Source organism: Suricata suricatta, chromosome 5, assembly GCF_006229205.1.
Source record: "Suricata suricatta isolate VVHF042 chromosome 5, meerkat_22Aug2017_6uvM2_HiC, whole genome shotgun sequence".
In the NCBI taxonomy this organism is placed as follows: domain Eukaryota; kingdom Metazoa; phylum Chordata; class Mammalia; order Carnivora; family Herpestidae; genus Suricata; species Suricata suricatta.
This window is the reverse complement of record NC_043704.1, coordinates 67,038,384-67,059,975: the sequence shown is the minus strand read 5'-3', so window position 1 is coordinate 67,059,975 and position 21,592 is coordinate 67,038,384. Positions and strand designations below refer to the sequence as shown.

General features: G+C 38.9%; 1 protein-coding gene across 3 annotated transcripts in view; it reads left to right on the top strand.

Moving 5' to 3' along the window:
- The first annotated feature begins 19,237 nt into the window (after positions 1 to 19,237).
- GOLGB1 (golgin B1) overlaps positions 19,238 to 21,592 on the top strand; it is a 37,645-nt gene continuing 35,290 nt past the window's right edge. For all 3 annotated transcript variants that reach the window (XM_029939411.1, XM_029939409.1, XM_029939410.1), the window contains exon 1: positions 19,238 to 19,347. The gene's annotated coding sequence lies outside the window, so the exon portion shown is untranslated. The remainder of the gene's footprint in view (positions 19,348 to 21,592) is intronic.

Genomic DNA, 21,592 nt, shown 5'->3' with positions numbered 1-21,592 from the left:
GCTGATTTTTAACATTGTAGGCATTAAGTTTCAATGATTGTAAAAACTCATGAAATTTGGCCCTTCTAGTTTTCAAAGCCAAATGCTATGGGGATTTGTCTTCTCTGTGCAGGCTCCCTGGTATGACAGTCTTTTTCTCACATTCCCTGCACCCATGGTTCTCTCCCTGCAATGGCCAGACCTCCAGGGTTTAGCCCCTTACCGTGTCTCCACCCTTACTACCCCCTTCAATGTAGCCTCTTCCCTATATTTAGTTGTGGAGTTTGTGCTGCCAGTTTTTGGGCTGTTTTCTTGGTTATTTACACTGAAATGAGTGTTACTTAGTTGTACTTGTGGGACAAGGTGAGTTTAGGGTCTTGCTATTCCACCATCTTCCCCAGAAGTCTAATGTTCTGAATTTTTATTGTTACATGGGCTGATTGTTTAAATCATTGATCATGTGACTGAACTCAATCTCCAGCACTCTCTCACCTCCCCATAGGTTGAGAGGTCAGGCTGATATTATGAGGCTCAACTTTTTAATCAGTGGTTCATCTTTATGACATGATTCACCCCCTATTTCTAGTCCTTTTCTTAGCATCAACATATGTGTGGTCCAGTGGCCCAATATAAAGAACAAAATGCTCCTATCACTCACGAAATTCCAAGGGTTTAGAAGCCCCATCCCACAACATGGGGCAAAAAGCAAACAAACTCTTTATTATAAAATATCCCCACATTTACTGTCTGACATGAAAAGAGTTGTACCTTCATGTGGGCATAAGTAGTATTGACCTTAGTCTTTTCTTTTTTATACTTGTCTGACATTTAGTAAAAAACTGGGACACACAAAAAATCTAGGGAAGAAAATAACTTTGTTTTCCCCAAGGATAAACAACTAAGCTAGATTCAGAGATGACTCAGATATTGGAACTTACAAAAGACCTCAACAGCCATTGTTAATATGTTAAAAGTTAGAACGCAAATGTTGACAACGTGCATAAACAGATGGGGAGTTTCACAGAAATAGAAACATTAAAAAAGAGAGAACAGTGGAAATTCTAGAAAAAGCACAATGTTAGAGATTAATAATTCCTTTGAGAAGTTCATTAGCAGACTAAAACTGAGCAAAGAATAGATGAATTTGACAATGGATCAACAGAAATTTTCCAAACAGAAACATGAAAAGAAAATAATAAAGATGGAGTTGGGGAGGAGGAGAATAGAGCCTTCAAGAACTGTGAAGCAATATCAAGTAGTATAACATGTGGATAAATAGAAGAAAATAGAAGAAAGAGAAATGAGGCAGAAATAGTTGAAGTAAAAATGGCCAAGAATTTTTTCAAAATAATGAAACCACAGATCCAAGAATCCCAGAGAACCCGAAGCAGGATAAGTAACATAAAATAATATAAAAATTTTAAAACACACCTAAATATATTATACTCATATTGCTTTAAATCCAAACTAAAGAGAAAATGATTAAAACAGAAAAAAAAAGAAATGTAGAAAAAAGAAAAATTATGTTCCAAAAAGTGAAGATAAGAATTTCAGTAAACTTCTTGCCAGAAACTATACAAGCCTGAAGACAATGGAATGACATCTTTAAAATGCTGAAAGAAAAAATTGCCAACCCAAAATTCCATATACAGCAAGAATATCTTTCAAGAACTGAAGGCAAAATAAAGATTTTTTCCAAAAAAACAAAGCTGATTATATTCAGTGGCAGCAGACCTGTACAATAAGAAATGCTGAAGTTCTTCAGACAGAAGGAATAAGATATAAGTAGAAATTATATCTACACAAATAGGGAAATAGTAAAAATAAAAGTAAGTATATAATATTTTGCTTATTTTTAATCAATGTAAAAGTTAATTGTCAAATTAGTAACAACATATTTTGTGTTGTAACATATGTAGAAATAAGTGGTAGGATAGTAATAGCCAAAAAAAAACCCCCAAAATTGAAGGAAGTAAATAGAATTGTGAAGGTTTTGAAATTATAAATGAAAAGAGATAGTATGACTTTTTTTAATTTTTAAATGTTTTATTTATTTTTGAGAGAGAAAAAGCATGAGCAGGGGAGTGTCAGAGAGAGAGGGAGACACAGGATCCAAAGCAGGCCCCAGGCTCTGAGCTAGCTATCAGCACAGAGCCCAATGTGGGGCTTGAACCCATGAACTGTGAGATCATGACCTGAGCTGAAGTCAGATGCTTAACCAACTGAGCCACCTAGGCTCCCCAAGTATTACTTTTAAGTAGACTATGATGAGTTGTGTTTATGCATTGCAAACCCTAAAACAAGCACAGAAACAATAATAAAGGAAGTATAACTTTTAAGATGACATTGCAGTCAAAATGGAATCATAAAACAACTAGTATGAAACAATTAAATAATAGATTTAAGCCCAACTGTATCAATAATATATTAAATGTAAATCATCTAAGTTTTGGTTTGAGAATCTTTTACCAACTGGGTAGATAAGAGATGAAAAATATTTTCTAAACCTGCCTTAGCCCTACTATGCTTTCTTTAAATTATGCTTATAAACTGGCCTATTCTTTTATTAGCTCATTATTTTCTTATAGCCCCTTATCATACTCACCTTGTAGGATATTTTTTTCTGAAAGTTTTAGTTAGATACATTTATTTGTCTAAATTCAAATGTCCATTTGATAAATTTTTACTCTGCCAAGTTTTTACAAGTGATAGGTTTATAAGTAGTTTCACTACTACATAATTTGAGTTGTCAGTTTTCTGATTTCCCTGCAATTTTTCCAGCCTATGCCTGCTGCCTGGTCACAAAGCTGGTGCCACATATTGTAGATTTTCTTCATGGCTATCTAGCTATCAATTTCAGAATAATTCATTACTATATCACAAACTACTCAAAAACTTAGTGATTTAAACCTCTATCTAAGACAGAGTACCATGTTAACCCCCCCACCTAAAAACCAGAAACAAACAGTATCAGAAACAACAGGTGTGAGGACACTGAACATCAAGCAATGAGGGAAAGTTTTGGGAAACAAATGAGGTAAACTCAGTGATTGCCACAGCTTAATGTCAGTAGACAGTACCTAGGTCACGGTGTGTCCTTCCTAGCTTCTGACTTCTATCTCATTTCCAACACACATATAGATATCCTCCATCTCATTTTTTTTCATATTCCTAGAGGAATTGGCTGGCATAGCATAGAAAATTTTTGTTCATCTCTTCAGAGAGGAAGGGGCTTCTCACATGATACTGTAGTTCTATGGATCTCTTTGCAATGTTTTAAGAAGCTTGCTTGTCTAGGGATGCCTGGGTGCCTCAGTTGGTTGAGCATCCAACTCTTGAACTTGGCTCAGGTCATAATCTCATGGTCATGAGACTGAGCCCCACATAGGGTTCTGCACTGATGGCATGGTACCTACTGGGAATTCTGTCTCCCCTTCTCTGTGCCCCTCCCATACTTGTGCTCTCTTTCTATCAAAATTAATAAATAAACATAAAAAAGAAGCTTCCTTGTCTATCTTTTCATTTATTCTCCTTTTAGCTATGATTATGCCTTTTGTACTCATGGGAAAACTGAGGTACTGAGACATGGTGATTTTTTCAGTCACCACTGTTTAAATGGAAAGATAGAGTGAATGCTCAGACACTTGGGCTAGGACTCAATCGTGCAGGGGCAGAGAAATGACAATGACAAGCTTAGATTTCCACTCTCTTTCTGACACATTCTGCAGTCAAAGCAACATGTGTGGAAAGTATCTCTTGTCCTGCCTTGTGCTCTCTATGCATCCTAACTCTTCCTGGCTGGATTTTCTGCCTCACATTTTGACAGTCACTAGCCAATCAAAGCCTATCCCAGCCTCTCCTGCTATTCACCAGTGCTCCAAAGTTTCCATGGTGATGGCAAAGCCAGGCATTGCCTGTTGATGTCCAGAGGCAGGATATAGGAGTCCTGCTCTTGTGTGAGCAGAGATGATGGAGTTACAGAGAGAACCAGAAACAGGGAGGAAGGGAATGAATGGCAGGTAGTAGGTATGTAATTGGTGGTCTCTGAATGTGTAGGCAAATGTGTGGGATACTTAAGGCATCTGTGCTTGAGGGTGTGAGTGTACAAAGGGATTGTGTGAATACATGTGAAAAGACTATGTTCTCATTTTCTTCATCTTACTTTGTCATATTCAGTATCTCCTATAGTGCCAGACAACACAAGTGGGACCAGCTCAGAAATTTATATTTAGATCCCTGTACTTTCTTCAACCAATAGAGCTACTATCTATAAAGGCTACTACCCTCTTTTTCCAAAGTCTCTGTCTCTGTCTCAATCTCTCTGTCTCTGTCTCAGTCTCTCGGTCTCTCTCTAGATCATACCCCTGAGGGTCTGGAGATGGGTGTCAGCTCATTATTCTGCTCTCTCCTATACCCCCTACCTGATCAGTGGAGCTATCCTGGCAGGCGGTTTTACTCTTTCCCATTTATTTGTTCTCAGAGGTGGTTTGATGATAGTGCGGTAAATACTAGAGCCTAAGGATGGGATAGAAGGGAGGCTGCAGAAGAGCTGAGAGGGTCCAGGTTTCTGTTACTCTCCTTCTCCTTTCGGACACACAATCAAATATATATAATGGCCTTAAATCTCCTCTGGTCTCATTTCTAAACTTCAGAAAAACAGTTATCTAACCTTTAAAACATCTTATGTGGAAATTATTTTCCCTCTTAATTTTGCTGAAAGGATAGTCCTCAACTAATGTTGATTTCAATAGTTCTTAATATCTAATTGAACTCAATAGCACTCAAAACTTATTCTCTGGTTGAATTCTTTGGGTAAATGAGGAAGCAACAGGACAGCAACATTTCCCCCCTGGAATCTTTGTTTAATTACATGCTTCAATTTTGAATTCAATCTGCTATAGAAGATACAGAAATGGGCTCACCTTTGGCATTTCTTCTTTTCTTCCTTTAGGCTCTTGTAACTTTTACTTATTTTTTAAATTCTAATAACATTATGTTCTATTCTATTAATTTAGACTCCACATTGTTCAATATCCATTTTATATTGATATAGATTCAATGCTAGACTACCAGTCTTTTACCATTATGTATCAATTTCTGAATATTTTGATTCACCTCTTGGTTGGCTGAATTTTCTTTTTCTTTCTCCTTCCTTCCCTCCCTTACTACTCGCCTTCCTTCCTTGTCTTTCATATTGAAAGGTAGCATTCATAAAGTGCACAAATAATGTACAATATGGTGAATTTTTACATATGTTTAAAAAACTCCTTCAGGATCAGCATCATTTTGCTCACATTCTATTATAGACTCTATTGGAAAACTGGTAAAATGCCCCATTAATTTTTCTTCCTTAAGTTAAGCAGTTCTAGCCCTTTATTTTTATTTACTCATAAATATTATTTTCATTTTTACTGGGTGTTCTCTATAGATTCTCCAATATTTTTTCTTTTTTACTTTTTTTAGATTCTCTAATATTCCTTAACTTCAGTATAATTTCTCAAATATTTTGGAGTCCCTATCATGTGCCAGTGATTATGCCAGGTGCTGGGGATTCAAAGAAACAAAGTTCTCTCAAGAGTTCTTGTCTGGAGAGAGAAAGAGATAAGAAAATGATGACACAGCATGATAACAGTATAAAAGAAGTGCTTAGGGGGTGCCTGTTTGGCTTAGTTGGCTCAGGTCATGATCTCATGGTTCGGTTTGTGAGTTCAAGGCCCGAGTTTGACTTTGTACTGATAGCTCAGAGCCTAGAGGTTGCCTCAGATTCTTGGTCTCCCTCTCTCTCTGCCCCTCCCCCACTGCTCGCTCGCTCTCTCTCTCTCTCTCTCTCTCTCTCTCTCTTTCTTAAACATAAACATTAAAAAAAATTTTTTAAGGTGTTTAAGATTCAGAGAGAGGAGAAGGCAAGCTTGATAAGTAAAAGGATTCAATAATTGGGAGCTAAGAATGGGGGAATGGGGGTTTGGTAGAGAAACAGTAACTTAGATTGGGGGAAAATCTGTTGATCTATCAAGGGTTTGATCAGAATTTACTCAAAGAATTCAATGGTTGAAAAGTTTCATGATACTTTTCTGTTTAACTAGTTCTGAATTTGACAAAAAGCTGTATTCTCAGATTTGGAATGTTAAACTTGGGTTAACTCAATCCAGTATTCTGTTTATATCCTTTAAAATAGACTTATATTCGATTTGGTCCATGAACTCAAGTCTGGTGCTGCCCTCATGCAGCATATGGGCCCACATATGTCATAGCTAAACTTCCACTCCAGTGTTGTAGAGAGAGATTCCACGTTTTTACATAAAATATTTGGAAAAACACTGCTTTTACTGACTAACTCATTGTTAATTACAAAATAGACTCTACTCCTCACTCTCCAGCAATAAGGACAGTTCCAGGTTGCTGTCAGAGCTTTTTTCCCTTTTCAGTCTCTAGTTTTGTTTTCTTCATTGTTTAGAAACCTTAATCAATCAATAATTAATGCTTAGCGAGCCTTTCTTTGCCTGGGTTCTTAGCCCTGTTGCCCGTAAGAATCACCAGAGTCTTGCTAGCAAAACTATGGTCCATGGGCCAACAGCACTGGCAGCATCTTGGAGCTGTCAGAAGACAAAATTTCAGATGCTACTCCAGATCTACTAAATCAGAATCTGCATTTGAATGAAATCCTTAGGTAATTTGTATTTACATTAAATTTTAAGAAGTGCTCACCTAGGCTGCTTTTAAAACTTCAACTGTTGGGGTGCCTGAGTGGCTCAGTTGGTTAAGCATCCAACTCTTGATTTTCCTCAGGTCATGATCTCATGCCTCATGAGTGTGTGAGCTCTGCATTGGGCTCCATACTCACAGTGTGGAACCTGCTTGGGATTTCCTTTCCCTCCTTCTCTACCCCTCTGGTGCACTCTCTTGCTCCCAAAATAATAGATAGATAGATAGATAGATAGATAGATAGATAGATAGATATTTTTAGCTGTTGTGGCCCACATTCAATTTAATTACCCTAGGGAGGGTACCAACCATCAGTATATTTTAAAAGCTCTTTGAGTAATTCTAATTTGGAGTCAGAGCAGAGAAACTACTACTTGGTGAATTTGGGCATAGAAAGAATATCCACAATTTTCCGAAAAGGCGTTTAATTTTTTTTTTTAATTTTGAGAGAGAGAGAGACAGAGACAGTGTGAGCAGGGGAGGGTCAGAGAGAGAAGGAGTCACAGGATCCGAAGACAGGCTCCAGGCTCTGAAGACAGGCTCCAGGCTCTGAGTTAGCAGTCAGCACAGAGCCTGACGCGGGGCTGGAAAGCACAAATCGTGAGATCATGACCTGAGCCGAAGTCAGACGCTTAACCGACTGAGCCACCCAGGGGCCCTTTTTTTTTTTTAATTTTTTTTTTTCGAAAAGGCTTTTAAATGTTATTCTATTTTAATTACCTGTCTGTGTAAGGCTGTATTTTCTTCAAATACTTTGAGCAAAGCAACATCCTAACAGATTGAATACAGAAGCAGACATGAGAATTTGTCTTAAGCCAGATATTAAAGAGTTTCACAAAGATTTAATAACATACCTCTCTTTTCTTCAAAACTTTTGTTGGAAAAATATACTTACTTTCATAAAAATGTTTTTATATTAACATGTAATATTTATTATTATTACTTTTTAATGCATCATTAAATAGTATTTTTAATATTGATGTTTTAATTCTAATATGGTAAACATCAAGGGAAGTAGTTTGCTGGAGCTTTCTCTTATTGTTTTTCCTAAAGCTGATTGTTAAATTTTTCAGGAATATTATGAACTAGCTATTCTTTAAGAATAAATTGTATATACAGGATTCTAAGATGGTGGAGTAGTAAGGCCCAGGAATCTGTCCCCTCACCTAGACAACAATTGCCCTGGCAGAATATATGTAATGTAACTATTTTGGAACTCCAGACAGAATACATGGAAGGCTTGCAACTTATAGCGGGTTTGGCAAGTCAATTGTAGTTAATTTTAGTCAATTTCAGTGCTAAGCACAATAGCAGTCCACCTTTGTTCCCTCCCTCAGCACCCTGGAAGGTAGCTTTCCACTTTTCTGGAGCATACAATTTGCCAGAGCCAGAGTGGCCAAAATGGACCCTGTCCTCCCAATACTGGATATCTGTGCTTTGATCAGTGATTGCAGCTTCCAATTACAGAGATGCAGACAAAGAACAGAGTGGCCATTGTTATTGCATCTACCCCCATTGTTATAAGCCCTTCCCTTCCAGATGAAAGAAATTTAAAGGGATGGTGCTCCTTTTTACCCTCCCAACATTTTTTCTTTTTCCCTTTTTGGAAGCCAGACATTAAAAACCAGAACATTCTAAAGCAATTATGCATGAAAATGGCCCATCCACTTTATGGAAAATCTCATCCCCCTTGAGAGCTGGGATGGTGCCCCATATCTTTTTTTTTGACTCTCCACTCTGCATTATGCACTTCAAGGTGGTCAATTAGTTAACTGTCAACAGAGTTCTCAGCATTTGGCAAAGCGTCTATTACATCAGCTGGTTAACCCTAAGATATAGCTATTTGTTTATTGAATACCTATAAGCAAATACCTAAAGAGACTGTGTTAGATGCAAAAGACAGATACAGTCCCTGGTAATGGAACTTACATAGAGATAACATTAAAGCAAATAAATAAATTAAGGTGTGAAGATGATTATTTTTCAGAGAATGATGTGTATATGAGAGTAGCTAACAGTCTGGGAGATGACCAGAAGAAGCCTCTTGAAGTGAAAAAAAGAATAAACTGACCAGTTGGAATAGACAGTGAGGTTTCTAGGTAGAGGGAATGAAAAAATACCATCTATTTAAACAATTTATTATGAAGGAGGCACTCAGTAATAATTTGTTGAGTATAGATTTATTTATCACACATGGGCTTGCCCTGCCATTAGGAAATCCATGCAATTTTAAGTGCTCTGGATTTTCATGTGATACATTCTCAAGACTAAATAATAAGCAGAATAGAGAAATTAATAAAAATAAATGAAATTAAAGTATAAATATGGAATGAATAAGTTAGTTTCATAGAATCCCCATATGACACAGAGAAGACGAGAGAGTTGGGGCAAACTCTCTAGAATATGCAACTCTCTGCACTACACAGGCACAAGAAGGAAGTCATTATCTTAATGGAGCAGTCTCCTGGGGAACAGAGGCTAAACACCTGCATCCCTACAGGAGTCCTGTAAGGTGTCTTGTTACTGAGTCTATAAATTATGGAGTCAAATCCTTCATTCATATTAATCAGTCTGTAGTTCTTGTGCCTGTCAGCCTAATTAAAATGTAGATAAGGAAAGTGAATGAGAAAGTTGGTAGTCCTGAGGACTAAGAAATAAGGCAGGAGATAGAGGCTGGGACTGCATTTCCTTCAGGGATCAGAGGAGAGCCTGTTAATTGCTGTTTATACAAAAGTTCTTAATAACTTGGTTTTGGTTCCAGATTGAATACACCTTCCTAAACAGTGTGCTTAGTACTGCAAAGAAGTGAATGGAAAAAAATCTCCAAGTTGTTAAAAATATTCTGATAAAATAAAGGAGAATTTATTGAGTAAGACACAACAATTTAGAGATAATTAGGAAGTCCATAAACTTTCTCATTATGTGCTCTATTTGCAAATCTTCACATTTATTAGTTATAGCAGCAGTGGTAGGGCGACTTTATTAATCTTAGTGATGCTTTTGGTTAGGAATATTGGTGAGGGTAGGCGTTAGTGACAAGAATGCTTGAAAGTACCTAGGAAACATCTCAGAGATGTCAGTTTGATATGTAACTTGAGTTCTAGTGGCCTCTTTGTGCTGACATATTAATTCATTAAATATAGCTGTATCCTGAGGAAATTTTATAGTATTTAGAAGGTCTCGAAAAGAGGCTGCTACCATATCCCTTAAAATACATGATAAGAAAATTCTTCACATTAAGGGCTGGAGAAGTCCACATAACAAAGCTTGTTTAGAGGCCTAGAACTTATTCTTAGATCCTAGATTTAAACAAAATAAGCCACACCAGGGGAACCTGGATGGCTCAGTCTGTTAAGTGACCAACACTTGATTTTGGCTTAGATCATGATCTCACAATTCGTGATTTCCAGCCCCACGTCAGGCTCTGTGCTGACAGCATGGAGCCTGCTTGGGATTCTTTCTCTCCCTCTCTCTCTCTTTCTGCCCCGTCCCCACCAAAACAAATAAATAAACTTAAAAAAAAAGTAAGCCACATCAATGTCTGGCACTGATAGTCTGTACTTAGTAAATATTCATTGTATCAGTGCTTGAAGTAAGAGCTTTGTGGTTAAACCTCCTTGGAATTTTCTCCACTTTGATTTCAGATTCTTCATGCCCATGGCTTTGGGTGCCTCAGGATAAGAAAGTCACTATTTACCCCCCATATGACTTCCTCATATATTTGTAAATGCTTGTCAATAATGATTCATATAGAAATTGCATCTGGGTTCCATGGCATGAATGCTGCTTCTCCCCTGCAAAATACCATCACTTACTCCCCTGTGAAGAACAAGCTCAATTGTCTGAGCCATTCCCCACCCTTTGACTACCATGAATTCCAAAGTTTTTCTGCCTGGCACCACATGTTCCATGAAGCACCCAGAGCCTGCTGATTCTGTGGGGAAGACTCTTAAAGTTAAAAGAGGCCTCAATCAATCCTCCTGGAGCCTGGCCTACTCAGGGCTTTAAGTCAAATGGCTCTAGTATCTCTGGCCCCTGCAGATACAATAGGAGTTTTAACAGTGATTACTCCTTCAGCTGTCCAAAGAGCAGCCTGTAGCCAGAGTATGGTTGGGAGACAACCTTAGCCATCTCCTGGGTAAGGATGCCTAGCCTCTTTAGCTTTGAGGCTCCTTCATGTGCCAAGGTTCCTGCTTGTTTCTGCCCACCTTTGGGCAAACTGGTTATGGTTGAAGATACTTAGGTAGAACTGAAAGATAGGCATTGGGGCCTTAACATCAAGGTAGGAAAAGAAACTGGCAAGCTTCTGCATCTCTCAGGCATCTCTGATGTCTTGGAGAAGATTGAAAGCAGAATGTCCACTCATTCCACACTTAAAGTCCTTCCAAGACCCAATCTGTCATCCTTTCTCCCCATCCCAGAGTTCATCCAGCAGAAACAAGGGGGTACTGCAGCTTCACAGAAAGAGTAGATCCCCAAATCTCAAATTTACAATCCTCAAAGGTAGATGATATGCAAAGGCCTGTGGAATCCAGAGCCTGGATCTAGGCAAGAAAATATAAAATAAGGGCTGCTGTACATTCCAAGTTTTAAGGAGTACAAAAGGGGAAAACAAAAGCCATAGGATCTGGTCTCAGTTTTCCTAAAGCCAGCTCAGTCTCCCCAGGGTCTAGTGCCTAATCAGGAGTGCTAACATTCCCAGAAGAAAAGTCTGGAGAACAAAAGTCTTCATTCCCAAAGAGAGCCATCTTTGGCATCTGTTGCTAGGAACCAATTTGTGTGAAGAATGACTACCAACAGTGTTATGAAGACAAATGGTTTGAAACCTACCCCATGTTGTATTTGCCTCCTTGGGATACCAGAACAGAGGCCAACAATTCACAGAGGAGCAGTCCTTCTGTCCTCACCATAGGTGGGACACCAGTTCCCAACTGTGCAGATTTAGTCTGCAGGCAGGCTGGCCTTACTAAAAAAATGGACACTGAAGTATGAGCAGATATATCTGTATTTCCCGGAGGAGACACCCATGACTCATTATCTGTGAGTGCCAGGAAATTCAGAGGAATTGTATTTCCTTAGGTTTTGAGTATGGGTGTGTGATACATTCTGGATCCTTCTGGAATTTTTGCTAATGCAGGATAATGTAACCAATAAGTGCTGTGTGGAGAACACATATTTTCATACAAAATTCAAATCTCATAATTTAGACTTTACTTCACCCCTAGCACATCCTGATTAAATGAGAATTTTATTTGCTGAATGTATTTAAATATAACTCACAGAGACTGGGTATGTGAGAGGTCTGCACGTCGGCAAGGAGCTGTTTCAGCTGTTGATGCAGGCTGCTGAGTGCCTCCGCCCCAAACAGCTGCAGTTGGTACTCAGCAATGTTCTCTTACTAACTGACCTCAACCAGAAAGAAGCTCTTGGAGAGACTGAAAGAGATGTGTTCTGAACACCAGCTCATGTTGGACTCTGGAAGGGCTGCCTTGGCTCTGTGACTCTAACTGGGCTATTAGTTCCAGTGGCCTTGCTATAGGACTACTACTTGATTGCTCACACTGGCTTTGACCCTGTTTCTCTTCAAAGGCCCCATGAAGCTCCCTTGTAAATAGCTTGTCATATAGTACTTCTACTTTTGTAAATAGTAGCTTCAGCTAGAATAAATATGGAGAAAGAGAAGTTGTAATAACAGACTTTAGAGACTTTTTTAAAGCCTTAGTTAACTGGATTATGCTATTTTTTTAAATTGAAGTATAGTTGACACAGAATGTTACATTAGTTTCAGGTGTACAGTATAGTGATTCAACTTCTCTATATGTTATTCTATGCTCATCACAAGTGTAGTCACCATACAGCTCATTTACAGTATCATTGACTATATTCCCTATTCCGAGACTTTTATTCCTGTGGCTAATTCATTCCATAATTGGAAGCCTGTGCCTCCCAGTCCCCTTCATCCGTTTTTCCATCTCTTCCCATCCCCTCTCCTCTGGCAACCATCAGTTTATTCTCTGGACTTGTGGGTCTTTTTCTGGTTTTTGTTTCTTTATTCATTTATTTTGTCTTATAGATTCCACTTACAAGTGAAATCATATGGTACTTATCTTTCTTTGACTTTTTTCACTTAGCATGATACCCTCTAGATCCATTCATGTTGTCACAAATGGCAAGATCTCATTTTTTATGGGTAATATTCCATTATATGTATTATGCTTATTTCTAAAAATAGCTGGGAAGCATCCATTTCTATACTCTGTGTGGATTATCTGGCGTAGCAAATATCTGTTCATTGAAAGTCCCAAAAGCATGTGCCTGTAAAAACCATATGGGCTGAAAAGTATACTTATGTGAAGAAAAAATTAACAACTCATTTTTTTCTCTATGGTAATGGCCTGTCAGTTTTTCTACTTTTTAAAAAATAATTTATTATTATTACTATTATTTATTTATTTTTGAGAGAGAGAGAGAGAGAGAGAGAGAGAGCGAGCGAGCAGGGGAGGGGCTGGAACCCATGAACCACGAGATCATGACCTGAGCCGAAGCCAGACGTTCAACCGACTGAGCCACCCAGGTGCCCTTCTACTTTTTAAAAATAAAGTCAAATTTGGTAATATATGTACATACACACATACTTCTTTATTTTTTTAAAGTAATTTTAGATTCATGGAAAAACATTGAGCAGCTCTACAGTTTCATCTACTCACATCCCCATCATCTCATCACCTAGCAGTTTCTCCTTTTATTAACATCTTGCATTACTGTGGTACCCTTGTTCCAACTGATGAACCAATATTAATACATCATTAACTAGTGCACAGTTTACGTTAAAATTCACTCTTTATGTTATATAGTTCTACGGGTTTTGACAAGTGAATGTTACATACCCATCATTACAGTATCATACAGAATAGTTTCACTGTCTTAAAAAAATCCCCTGTGTCTGAGATACCACCTAGTACCAGTCAGAGTGGCTAAAATGAACAGGAGACTATAGATGCTGGCAAGGCTATGGAGACACACGAACCCTCTTGCACTGTTGGTGGGAATGCAAACTAAACAATGTGAAGGTTCCTCAAAAAATTAAAAATAAAACTACCCTATGGCCCAGCAATAGTACTACTAAGAATTTACCCAAGGGATACAGGTGTGCTGATGCATAGGAGCACATGTACCTCAATGTTCATAGTGGCACTTTCAACAATAGCCAAAACATGGAAAGAGCGTAAATGTCCATCAACTGATGAATGAATAAAGAAGATATGGTTCATATTTACAATGGAATACTCCTTGGCAATTAGAAAGAATGAAATTTGGCCATTTGCAGCAAGGTGGATGGAACTGGAGGGTATTTTGCTAAGTGAAATAAGTCAGTCAGAGAAAGACAGGTATCATATGCTTTCACTCCTATGTGGATCTTAAGAAACTTAACAGAAGACCATGGGGGAGGGAAAGGGGGTAAAAAAAGTTACAGAGAGGGATGGAGGCAAACCATGAGAGACTCTTAAACATTGAGAACAAACTGAGGGTTGATGGGGAGCGGGGGAGTGGGGAAAGGGGGTGATGGGCATTGAGGAGGGCACTTGGTGGGATAAGCGTGGGGTGTTGTTGACAATAAATTATATTTTTAAAAAAATCCCCTATGCTCTACCTGTTAATTCCTCCATGCCCCTCCAAACCCCTGCCAACAACTGATCATTTTACTATCTCTGTAGTTTTGCCTTTTTTAGATTGTCATATTATTGGCTCATACAGTATACAGCATTTTTAGATTGGCTTCTTTCACTTAGTAATACACATTTACATTTCCTCCATGTCTTTTGTGGCTTGATAGCTCATTTCTTTTAATCTCTGAATGATATTCCATTGTATGGATGTACCACACTTTACCCATTCATTTATTGAAGGACATCTTGATTATTTCTATGCTTTGGAAAGATAAATAAAGCTTCTATAAACACTTAAATGCAAGTTTTTTTGTAGATGTAAGTTTTCATCAATATGAGTAAATACCTAGGTGCATGTTTGCTGGATAGTGTGGTAAATCAATGTTTTTCCTTTGTAAGAAACAGCCAAACTGTCTTCCAAAGGGGCTGTACAATTTTGAATCCCTCCCAGCAGTGAATGAGAGTTTCTGCTGTTCCATATCCTTGCCAGCATTTGATATTGTCAGTGTTTTGAGTTTTTGCCATTTTAATAAGTGTGTGGTGATCAGAATTATTTTAATTTGCAATTACCTACTGACATATCATGTTCAGCATCTTTTTATATGCTTATTTTCCACCTGTATATTTCCTTTGGTGAGATGTCAGTTTAGATCTTTTGCTTACTTTTTAATTGGATTTTTTTAAATTGTTGGGTTTTAGGAGTTCTTTGTATATTTTGGATACCAGTCTTTTATCAGATGTTCTACAAGTATTTCTCCCAGTCTGTGGTTTGCCTTTTCATTCTCTTACCAGAGCCTTTCAGAAGTTTTTCACTTTAATCAAGTCCAACTTATATCAACCGCCCCCCCACCAACACACACACACACACACACACACACACACACACACACACACACACACAAACACACACCACGCATTCCCATGGACCATGCTTTTGGTATTGTATCTAAAAAGTCATTGCCAGGGGTATCTGGGTGGCTCAGTCAGTTAAGTGTCTAACTCTTGGTTTTGGCTCAGGTCATGATCTCACAGTTCATTGGATTGAGCCCTGCATCAGGCTTTGCACAGACAGTGAGGAGACTGCTTGGGATTCTCTCTCCCTCTCTCTCTGCCCCTCCCCCAAGCATGCATGTGCTCTCTCTCAAAATAAATAAATAAATAAGCTTGAACAAAAGTCATTGCCAACTCCAAAATCATCTAGATTTTCTCTTAGTACTAGAATTTTTATTGCTTTGCATTATACATTTAGGTCTGTGATCCATTTGAATTAGTTTTTGTGAAAGGTATAAGTCTGTGTGTGTATATACATATATATATATACATATATATATATATATGCATATATGTGTGTGTGTATTGCATATGGGTGTCTAATTGTTCCAACACCATTTGTTGAAAAGATATTTCTCCATTGAATTGCCTTTGCTCCTTCCTTAAATCTCAGTTGGCTATACTTGTGTGGGTCTACTTTGGGGCTCTCTATTCTGTTCTTCCTCCATTACCACACTGATTTAATTACTATAGCTTTATAGTAAGTCTTGAAGGCAGCTAATATCAGTCCTCCAACTTTGTCCTCCTTCTTTTCTTCCCAACGTCTCATCCAATTTCTTTCTTCTTTAGTCTGTTGGTTAATCCAGGTTTTCCTTTCCATATAAACTTTAGAATTCATTTTTTGATTTTCACAAAATAACTGTTCTTATTCATGAACAGGAAAATATTTCTATTAAATTAGATGTTTTATTTCTTTCATCAGAGTTTTATGGTTTGTCTCATATAGATCCTGTTTGTTAGATTTGTGCCTAGGTCTTTCTTTCTTTTGGTGCTAATAAAAATAGCATTGTGTTTTTTATTTCAAATTCAAATTGTTCATTGCTTGTGTAAGAAAAATAATTGATTTTTATACCTTAACCTTTCATCTTACAATCTTACTATAATTGCTTATTAGTTCCAGATGTGGGTTTTATGTTGTTGTTGTTGTTGTTGTTGCTTTTTATTTTCTGTTTCCTAGTTTACTAGGGATTTTTCTACATATAAAATCATGTTCTGCAAACAAAAAGTTTTCTTCCTTTCTTCCCAATCTGTCTATCTTGGCTTACATTAGACAGGAATTCCAGTACAATGTTGACCAGGAATAGTGACAGAGGATGCCCTTGCTTCGTTCCCATTCTTAGGGGGAAAACATCTTATATTCACCAGTTAGAAAAATGTTAGCTGTGAGCTTTTTGTAGATTTTTTTTTAATCAGATTCAGGCAATTCCCGTCTATTCCTAGTTTTCTCAGGGTTTGTTTGTTTGCATGGATGACTGTTGAATTTTGTCAATTTCTTCTGCATGATGTAAAAGTGTGATATTATATATTTTTGTTATATATTTATTTATCTTAAAGTTTCTATTTCTCAAGAAATTATTTTTATTTCTCGGATTTTAAGATTTATTGGCACGGTTATACATCAGATTCTTGTAAATTTAAACATTTGTTCAGTTAACACCTATTGATTGAACAGGTACTTTGCTGAAGATTATGTTAGGTATGGAGAATATATTAATAAATAAACCTATATGAAACAGACTTAGGATACCTTTGCATTTGGCATAAAGGACGGTGAGAAAGAATAAGGGGAAAGGACTGAAACAAAGAAGGCCAACAGGGAATTGGGCAATTATAAATTAGAGAGGATGTGACATTTCCTGCCCCCCACTGCATTAATTGAGGAATGGTCATTCTTTAACGGACAACTGAGTGATTAGACTTCTGCATTCCCTAACTGCTTTTGAGCTCATAATAACATCCAAACCCCTTACCATAAAATAGCACATACCACTTGATGACCTACTCCTCCCTGTCTACCTGTTCATACTACTCACGTCGTTCTTCAAAAGTCCATGCACATGCTACTCCATCTGCCTCCACTGCTCTTTACCCACTTATCCAATGGGTCAGCTCCTAATTGCCTTGTTTTACTTTGATCACCCTCTCAGGGCCTAAACTGTTTCCATTAAATTGCATTCCAAATTATTTCCAGTCTTTCAGGGACCTTTGAAATAAAATCTCAGTTTAGCTCTTTAACCTCCATCCAGTATTATTCTTTCATTTCTCTAGAGTTCACTCGGATTCTCACTTAATGCCCAGTCTGTGCTGACCCAAAAATGAAGGGCAGGGCCCTAAGAAGACCTACTATACAGACAATTTTCTAATTCCTTCTCCCATAAGAAAATTTCATTACGTTAAAACTAGAAGATATGTTTTAAGGCTGAATGTTGAAGGAAGAAACTATAGAGAAAGACAATGTTTGTGCAGTGGAGTAAATCAATAGTACTCCAAGCAGATGGTTTCGATTTTCTCTGAGATAGAAGCAAGTTCATCAGCTGGAAATGTGAGGGGGGGTGTTAAAGTTTTGAATAACTTGTGGGAAATGGGAGAGGGAGCTGAGAACACAATAAAGATTTGGGAGTGTGCGGAAGATTGAAGTTGGAAACTGAAGGTGTAGAAGTAACCATCACCCTGAGGTCAAATTTTCTCCTGCAGCATTCTGTGCTCCAAAAGGTTGAAGACTGGTGGTTGCACTGATTCAAGCTTTGCTAGGTAGGGAGTCAGGGAAATGAGAATATAATGTACTAATGAAGTACTGCAGCTTTGTCATTTGATAGATACTTCACATCCTGGTTCTGCCCCTCATTCAGTGAATTTATGCAAATTACTTAATCCTTTTAAGCCTTATTGTGTCCGCTGTAAATTGATGATAATGTATTTCATTGATTCAAAAGACACTGAGTGCCCTAATGCATACCATTCTTGGACCTGGAGATATAGCTGAGATCAAATAGACAAAAATCCTGCCTTTTGGAAGTAAAAGTTTAGAGAGGAGAGAGAAAACAAAGACAGCAAAGTGCTCGGGGTAAAAATAAGCAGAGAAAGGGTAAAGAGCATGCTGGAGCCAGCAAAGGCTTTAGTGAGCTGATGTTTGAAACTCAAAGAGGTATGTAAATATTAAGGTGAGGAGGCATAGAGAGGGCTAGCAATAAATTCAAACTAACAGTCTTGCTGTCAAGAGACTCCCTGAAATCAAGGGAGCTGGCTTCCCCCGCCCCCCTTTCCTTAGAAACTTATGGAGAGTACGCATGATTTGGGTGACTATTATTGGAGTTTCTCACTTCCAGACCTGGGTCCTCAAATCTCTTTTTGCTGAAGTCCCAGTTCAAGCGCTACTTCAAGAGGCACTTTCCTAACGGTATTTACTATTCTTTCATTCACATCCTTAGAGATATCTCTGATTCTCTTTCATAAAGCCGCCAGGTTTTATCCAAGTTCGATCAGTAAGTCGCTACTTGTCTTTGTGTGACTCACTTTAATTCGGTTCTCATTTTTCATCACTAAAATGAAAACATCATGTTAGACGACCTACTTTCCGGCTCTTACTATTTTATGATTCTAAGACCAAAAACCCATATCCCCGCTCCCTTCTCACAGCTCATTCAACAATCCTGTCACAGCTGGTATTCGCAGTACGGGGCTCCGCAAAAGCCTAAGCCGTAGCCTGGGTCAGTCACCATCAACACCGCAAACGAACAGGGGCCAAGTTGCCCACCCAACCCACAGTGTTAACACCTGACCCACCCCAGAACGCCCGCCCTCCGGGCATTTCCGGTTCTTGCGCAGATCTCCTTCCGGAACGCTTGCTCACGTCTGACTCCGCCTCCCCTCCATTCTTTAGAGACCATTGGCTCTTTCTTTGAGGAAGCGGAGAATTTCCTAATGTTGATTGGTTTCCGGCATTGTTGATGGGTTAGTTACAAACAAGGCGTGCCTGGTCTCCCTGGTAACGCTCTGCCAATATCTCTGATTGGTTCTTGTCCTAATCCCAATTTCCGTCCCAACTGCGAGTGGTTGAGTCCCTTGACGGGGCGCGGCGGTGGTAGGTGTCGCGTACGGGATTCCCGAGCTGACGTGGCTTAAATTTGGGAGGGGGGCAGCTGGCGCCTCCGGCCGCAGCCTCTTCCAGGTGAGTGAGGGATACTCCTCAACTCCTCCCTTCCTTGAGTCTTTTAACCGTCACCCCCTCCTCAGGGCGGCCACACTCGGGTACCCTCCCTACCCCTCCTCTTCCTGATTCCGTCCGGGATCCAGCCCTACACACGCCTCCCTTCACCTACCAGGCCTAGTTCTAGTTGCTCACAAGCCAGCTGACCCTTTCGAAGGGCTTTGGGGTCTCCCTGCGCGGCCTCGGGGCACAGATGCGCGGTCTGCTCCCTCCCCAGGACGTTTCTTCTGCCGGAGCGACGGAAAGGGCTCTCAGGTCAGTCCTGTCCGCTCGGCCTTGTTCCCTGAGCGGCCTATTCAGGCCGCCCTGGGTTCGCAGTAGCTGACGTCGGAGAAAACCTGTCTGGCCCCTGACCTCATGCTCTAAACAAACTTACCGTCCGGAAAGGGAAGCGGGACCCAAAGGAATGAAAGCCCTTGAGGGCGGAGATCACAGAAACACTGGAGATAAAAAGCATAAAGGGGCCCGTTAAACGATCCTGCTAATGAGTTGCTGGTGAGATTTGGAGAGAGGAATGATCTTTGCGATGCCTTCAGCACTAAAATCTCAGGAATCAGAGGTAGACCGACTGTTAGAGGAAAGGGAACCCTGAAGAAAGTTCTGGAGAAAAAAGAATTTGGTGTTGTGGAGAATATTTATCTGCTTAAACGGAGTGTGTGGGAGTGCGAAGGGGAGGGTGAGTCCCTTGACAAATGAGGAATATATTTGTCTGATTTATTTAAAGAGTTCCATTTGGTCTGTGGGGAAAGGACAGTTTAAGTATAGAACAGATATTTAAAATCGCTGGATAAGTACTTCCACTTTTGGCGATAGTTGGAAGCTTTTTGAGCTTTTAAAGAACCTTACAATTCTTTTTGCAAGATGGCAGTGGAGACCTCCTTACAGAAAGCCTTGGAGGCCTTTCCAGAAACAAGTAACTAAAATTTGCATGGTCAGAATGACTATGAATGGTCAAACCCAGTAAACGTTAAGTTGGAAGTGGCAGGATTTGGTCATGGATTAGATATAGGGAAAAGTTGAAAAGAATATCTATAAAGTTGCAAACATTGTTATACACTGACAGTTTCACAACTTTTACTTTCATGCCTTGACCATAGATGAAATGACCATTTAATGCTTTCCTCTTCACTGCATTAACTTTGTTTGACCTCACTGGTAGTTCCCAAATATTTTTGCACACCCTATCAGTAGAACGTTTTTGAACAAGCATATTCCAAATATGTTGTATTTAATTATGGATAACATACGACTAGCACAGTAAACATATGCAAAAACTTATTTAAAAGGGCGAAGAAAAAAAATCTTGCCTACTCTCCAGGACACTCCCAACCCAATTTGGGGACCACAAACAGTTTGCTTATTTTAGGAGAAGGCTACTTACATTTCTAAGGACCCATTTTTCTGGGGTGGAACCTCTTAGAAACCGTCTTTAGGAGATCAATTCTTTTTCTCTTTGCTTGACTCTTAAATGCCCTCTCTCTTTTCCCCTTTTGCACTGGTGGATTAGATGGATGTTGGTTTTATCCATTTATAAAAATTGTAAATCATTCATAAACTTCTCTTAGTTAAATACTACGAGGAATAAATTATTTGGAACATATCTCACCACTGATCATCACATACTAGTCGGTTGTTAGGAACCACTATATAAAAGGAGCTTAGGCTCCGTTTTAATACTATTTTTTAATTCAGCCATGTAGAAATCAATATTTACTGTAGGTAAAATGAAATTCAGTCCAGAAGGGCATAATATAAAAACAAAAATCTCTTTCTCCTCTAGCTTCTGACCTTTTTCTCATTCCCTACTTCCCAGAAGTAAGCATTGTAGACAATTTCTTGTTTTTTCTTAAGAAACTTTCCGATCATACTCAAGCACTTACATAATATATATCCCCCTCCTATTTCTTTCCCACAAGTGGAGTCATGATATACATACTATTCTATACTTTTCTTTTGCCTCTTAATGCTATAAGATACTTGTTTCTGTCCATAAGTTTTAAACTACCTCATTCTTTTAAGAGGCTATACGTCATTTCCTTGTAGAAATATCAAAATGTATTTAGGGTGTCCCCTATTGATGGACATTGGATTGTTGTCTTAACCCGGGGCCCGGGGACTGCTCCTCCGCCCGTCCGCTTCCACCCCAGGCTGGAGCGGCACTTGCGGGTGCCGCGGTGCGCTAGCTCGCCGGGTCCTGGCGCCCTCC